Source organism: Lucilia sericata, unplaced genomic scaffold (assembly GCF_015586225.1).
Source record: "Lucilia sericata isolate MDLA Ls3-8-SP2 unplaced genomic scaffold, ASM1558622v1 Contig000164F_arrow, whole genome shotgun sequence".
In the NCBI taxonomy this organism is placed as follows: domain Eukaryota; kingdom Metazoa; phylum Arthropoda; class Insecta; order Diptera; family Calliphoridae; genus Lucilia; species Lucilia sericata.
In genome coordinates this window covers 84,969-91,142 of record NW_023994193.1, presented here as the reverse complement: position 1 = coordinate 91,142, position 6,174 = coordinate 84,969, and the positions used below count along the sequence as shown (strand labels likewise).

Genomic DNA, 6,174 nt, shown 5'->3' with positions numbered 1-6,174 from the left:
AAGCAGACTAAACCAAGACATACTGGAACACTTTTTTGGAGCGATTCGAAGCAAGGGTGGATTGAACGATCATCCTTCTCCGCAAGATTTTAAGTATAGGCTAAGAAAGTATATATTAGGTAAGTTTGATATTACATTTAATACTATATAACCCTTTATACCATTAAACATTTAGCCCGAAATACCGAACAGTTAAGTGGCAGAGGGAATGTGGAAAATGACGAAACGGAATGGCTCAACTCGACGAGTAACAATTTAAATCGCTTGGAAAGTTTGCCAGAAGTTTTCTTCGAATCGGAAGAAGTCCTCACTGATGATTTCGAAACTTCGGTACCAACCCCGTCACAGATGGAAGACCTTGACGGCGAAGATTTAGAAGACATTGGTATTCTTCAAGAGGATACTCTTGAATATATATCCGGTTATATGATTCGAAAGCTAACTCTTGAGGAATACCAATGTCATGAAAACACATTCACTTGGGTCGACGAAGTTTCAAAGGGTTCTTTAAAAAAACCATCCACCAATTTATTGGAAAAAGTGAAGAAGTTGGAAAAGGTATTCTACCGAATCAATGGTACCGAAATATCCGACTTGGTAAATCTTCGCCAGCATTTGGTGGCCAAAGCTTGTCGATAGACCTGCCGGATCATGTAAAACAATTCTATTTCAAATGTAGAATTTTTTTTCGCATACGATTTTTAAATAATCGCCTCAAATTTGAGAAGAAAACAAAAGCAATAGCCTCCAAAAAAATGAAAAAAAATTGTTTTATAAATGTAAGTATTATTCATTAATTTCCTATCCCTATAAAATCCCTACTAAAATACAATTATAATAACTAGAAACGAGTTATTTGCATTATAAAATCATACCTTTAGTTATTGCCAAGTTGTAATAATGGGCATGCATCTTAGGCCCATTATTGTTAAAAAACAAAATTTTTTTGTTTATTAATTTGATGTTATATTTTTTTTTATTTCATTATAGTATCTTCATCCCATGTGTTCCCCTCAACACCCAGCGACAACTGTATCTTCCTCAGGAAAGAACTATCGGCCACAGTCGAACTGTTACGACAACAACAAATGCCCTCAAGTTTGTCCAAAAGTTTTACGAAAACTTCATCACAATATGCTCGTCAAAAAACCATTTCCATTTAATGATATTTAAAATAAATAATAAATTAACAATATTATATAATTTTCAACAGAATTTAATGTTGCCTTTATTTTAAAAAAATATTAATTTAATAAAATATAAAGAACATTTTTAATTTCCTACACATAAAAAATTCAAATTTAAAATTTCAAATTTTTTCTCGAAATAGTCTTATGGCATTTTAAGTAATTTTCGGATAAGAGGTTTATATAGGGACTAAGTCAAATGAGGCCCGATTATTCAAAAAAATCAGCGGTATCACTAACCCAACAAAAAATAATTGATGCAATACTTTACAAACGACATCTTAATCACATCTAAAAATAAAGAGAACAGTCTAGTCCATAGTCTAGTCTATAGTCTAGTCTATAGTCTAGTCTATAGTCTAGTCTAGTCTAGTCTAGTCTAGTCTATAGTCTAGTCTATAGTCTAGTCTATAGTCTAGTCTATAGTCTAGTCTATAGTCTAGTCTATAGTCTAGTCTATAGTCTAGTCTATAGTCTAGTCTATAGTCTAGTCTATAGTCTAGTCTATAGTCTAGTCTATAGTCTAGTCTATAGTCTAGTCTATAGTCTAGTCTATAGTCTAGTCTATAGTCTAGTCTATAGTCTAGTCTATAGTCTAGTCTATAGTCTAGTCTATAGTCTAGTCTATAGTCTAGTCTATAGTCTAGTCTATAGTCTAGTCTATAGTCTAGTCTATAGTCTAGTCTATAGTCTAGTCTATAGTCTAGTCTATAGTCTAGTCTATAGTCTAGTCTATAGTCTAGTCTATAGTCTAGTCTATAATCTAGTCTATAGTCTATACTCTAGTCTATAGTATAGTCTAGTCTATAGTCTAGTGTCTAGTCTAGTCTATAATCTAGTCTATAGTCTAGTATATGGTCTAGTCTATAGTCTAGTCTATAGTATAGTCTATAGTATAGTCTAGTCTATAGTATAGTCTAGTCTATAGTATAGTCTATAGTTTAGTCTAAATCTGGTCTATAGTATAGTCTTTAATCTAGTCTATAGTCTAGTCTATAAACTAGTCTATAGTCTAGTCTAGTCTATAAACTAGTCTATAGTCTAGTCTATGGTCTAGTCTATAGTCTAGTCTATAGTATAGTCTATAGTATAGTCTAGTCTATAGTTTCTAGGCTTCAGTCTTATTTTGTTACAATAATCCTTACCCGGTTTAACATTAATTGCCTGATATATATCAGCACCGGTTTTATTGGAATCTGTATTTGCTTCTTCCGAATATGTTACATATTGTTGTTTGCCTAAAAGGGAGCGTGTGAGAGAAGAAAAAGTGAACATTTTATTCCTAAAATTTACTACTTGATCTTAAATGGATAAAAATATTTACCATAACTATGGCCCACAAATTGTACACCACAAACATGGCTATTTTTATGAGAATCCAAATTTTCATAATGCATTTGATGCAAAATGAAACGATTTCAATTCTAAGAAATAAAAAACACAAAACATAAAAAACGTAAAACAATTAGTTTTCTAAACCCACCTGTATTAAACTAATTAAATTAATATTTAATGATCTATCGGATAAAATGAGGCCCAAGGCAGAGGCCTCGGGTACAGTACGAAAAGATCTTAAGAAATTGCTGGCCTGGCAAGGTGTAGAAGCTAAAAGCAAAGTCCACTAAAATGTTTGTTTTACAGCAATTTATTAATAACAAAACTTACCACTACTTTTATCCAACATATGAAAAGAAAACCCAATTCACAAGATAAACAAAACTCCTTGGCATAACTGTGATTTAATAATTTCTGGCGCAAAGGTTATATGAAATATAAAATCTGCAACATGGCATTGCAATAGGAATTGGGCAAGGTAGCCTCTAGGCTAGCAAAACAAGTTTGATTGTGTTGTTCGAAATTAAAGTCATGAGTACCCAATTTGGTGTATTTCAATTCCACCTTGCGATAACGTCTTGGTATAATTTTCACCCCGGAGTCAGAGGATTTGACCGCATTATTAAGACCATTACCACTGCCTGAACTTAAGCCGGCACCATTTTCCAAAATGTAGGGTATTTGATTATGTCTCAAAGTGCGCGTATTGGGAGAATAACCAATGGGTCCTTGCATTTTCATGTTATTCAAAACATCCTGTTCAATGGGCTTGGGGCGATATTGATAGCGCAATAATTCTGTGGGCCAGTCGGAAAACCAACGTGATCCGGTTACCAAACGTGGCAATACTATAGACGATAAAGGGAATGTGGTGTCGGTTATGGGTACTATAGGCAACTGGGGTACTGAATCGGCAAATTCGGTGTCACGTGAAAAATTATTGAATTGCGGTTGGGCGTGAAGCTTGTGAGGGCAAAAACTTTAAGAGTTGTGGATCGAGGAGTACTTGTATGGGTGATACTAGACGCAACATACGTAAATCATAGACCATTAGAAAACGATCAACGTACCTTGACGACAACTATAACCACAGGATATTAGATAATTGCCTTGAACATCAAAGTCCGATAAACTGTCGGTATGGGTATTGATGGTGTGTTCTATATGAAGAGAATTTAGACCGCGCAAGGTAATGGTGCTATAAGGATCGCCAGCAAAAAGAAAACGGGAATTCTGTCTTAACAGAGCTTAAGGCTTCTTTTGTACTGTGATCGTTTTCCTTTCTTTTTGGTGGCTTTTTAGCAATAGGTGAGGAAGATTTCTCTGGTAGTATACGAGTAGACTTACGACAAATAGTGCAGGAAACTTTTTATCACGATTAAAATAAACTAATAACAAAATTATGCTATTTTTATATCAGCTGATTTTGACAATACGCTGATTCTAGAACAAAAACAAAATATATGTTGTTTTTGTATTGTTGTATTTGCTGTAGTGATGCAGTCACCTTTCTAAGTGTGCCCTGCCTCTGAGTAACACATTTGTCGCCCATAAATTCTAAGCTATAGCCATTGCGTGTAATTCGGCTTACAGACTGGAGATTCACTGTTATATCTGGTACATAAAGCACATCATAAATTGTTATGTCAATGACTTTACCGTGCGCCTGAAGATGGATGTTAATGTTTCCCATACCTTCAACTTTTCTCTGTTGGCTACATATATTTCTTTTATCTGTGAAGGCTTTATATCTACAAACCAGTCTTTTCGCATAGTCATGTGTACCCTTGCACCTGAGTCTATTAACCAAAGAATAAACAAGAAGTGAAACGCTGTCATTTTTTTACAACAATAACATTACGCTCTTCTCACAGACGAGTGCTGTGTAAATCCAACACATATGTAAAAATGTTATTCTCTCTCCAAACTTCAAAACTTTTTCGCGAAAATTTGAGGATAATAGCACTTTGAAATATTTTTTTATCACTTAACATTATATTTTATAAATTTTTTGCACAATTTAAACACATTTAACAGCCCGAAAATTATATATTTTTTACAAACGAAAAAAAAATATTTTTTATTTTTTGACATTGAATTTTTGTTGGTTGAAATTAAAACTAAAAAAAACAATGTTGTAAATTTTCGTATGGTAAACGAAAAAGATATTTCAAATAAATAATTTATTTTTTCAATATTATAGATTAAAAAACAAATAGACGTGTTTATAAAATGTTTGTAGATAAAATATGTGGAAAATATCTTAAGAAACCCTTCAAAGTATAAATTGAAATGTAATATTTTTTTTTTCAATATTTTTCAATACGATTTTTTGCAACTATGTTGACTTGAGAATTCTACTAATACATTCTTAGAGTTAGGTACCGGATGACAGTAGACTTAGGTACTTTTGACAACAGTTTCATTTCTTATTTATTCTTTGCTATTAACCGACCATTGACATTAATTACACCTGCCACATACACCGTACAAAAACCATGTTCCCTTTTTTCTGACTTCTTATCACGACAATCTGTAGTTTGTCGTGATTTTTTACCCCGTGTCTATATTAGAAAAGTATTTATCACGGCACTTGACAAAACGTCGGCAGAAAAATTGTCAGTTTTTTGTTTATGTTAATGAATAGGGGTAACAAAATGCTTATTTTATCAGGACAACCCACAGATAATTTTATTGAAATAATGCTATATTATATAAAAACAATTAAAATTAAATGCAAATTTTGTAAAGGACGTTTGTTATCAAGACAACGTTGTCTAAACAATAAATGCCGTCTGTACCTGCTAATTTTTTATCATGATAACAATTTGACGTTTAGCATAATAAATATTTGTCTAATATAGACATGGGGTTATTGTTGTTGTTCTTCTTTTTATTTTTTCCGGTGGTTATGAGTTGGCGAAGCAGCCCAACACGGCGCGTAAGACCCGAATCTTGAAATGCAGCTTTTAGACTATCCCATACTTCTTTTGACGTTACAGCATTCTCAATGTGGACGTAATTAATCTTATCAACCAGCAAAATTATCTTTCTTTTTGCTCTGGTGTCCACCCTCGCATTCATTCCGGTTGTAGGATAAATTCCTTTGACGGTATCCCAGAATTCTTCGTTCTGATGAAGGTTCTTCATGGCAAAAGCCCATGATGCATAATTCTCTCTGCAAAGAAATTTTTCCAAACTGAAATTTATAAGTTTAGCCATTTTAAAACATTAATATAACTCCGACACTTTTAAAACAGTTCAATTAATTTCATTGGGCACACTCTGGGCCCATTACCTGTTGTGATGGTGTAATAAAAATTCTATGAAATTATTGAATATATAAAGTGTATTTTAATGAATGTGTTTTATTCGAGGTACAAAAAGGAAGTAGAAAGAAGTAGAAAGGATAGATATCGGAAAAAACAGAGTTGTTATTAAAATGAAGTAAGATCGTGTGGCCAGATTTATATTTCAACACTGGAAGACAGTTTAAATGGATGACCATGATTGAGGTTATCCATATAAACCTCCATCGGAGCGAGGCGGCTACCAACGCTCTGACGGCTAAAATTAACACAGGTAAGATATATATAGCTTTAATCCAGGAACCTTTGACGATTCGCAACAAGGTTTCTTGATTAAATCGCTT

General features: G+C 33.1%; 1 long non-coding RNA gene and 1 pseudogene across 1 annotated transcript; one reads left to right on the top strand and one right to left on the bottom strand.

Annotated features, from left to right (window-relative positions):
* Positions 1-1,134: 1,134 nt before the first annotated feature.
* On the bottom strand, positions 1,135-3,503 carry LOC119601442 (annotated as a pseudogene).
* Positions 3,504-5,407: 1,904 nt separating this feature from the next.
* LOC119601447 lies at positions 5,408-5,880 on the top strand. The gene is made up of 2 exons (XR_005231231.1): positions 5,408-5,463; positions 5,525-5,880. It is a non-coding gene; the product is annotated as an uncharacterized LOC119601447 (long non-coding RNA).
* The last annotated feature ends 294 nt before the right edge of the window (positions 5,881-6,174 follow it).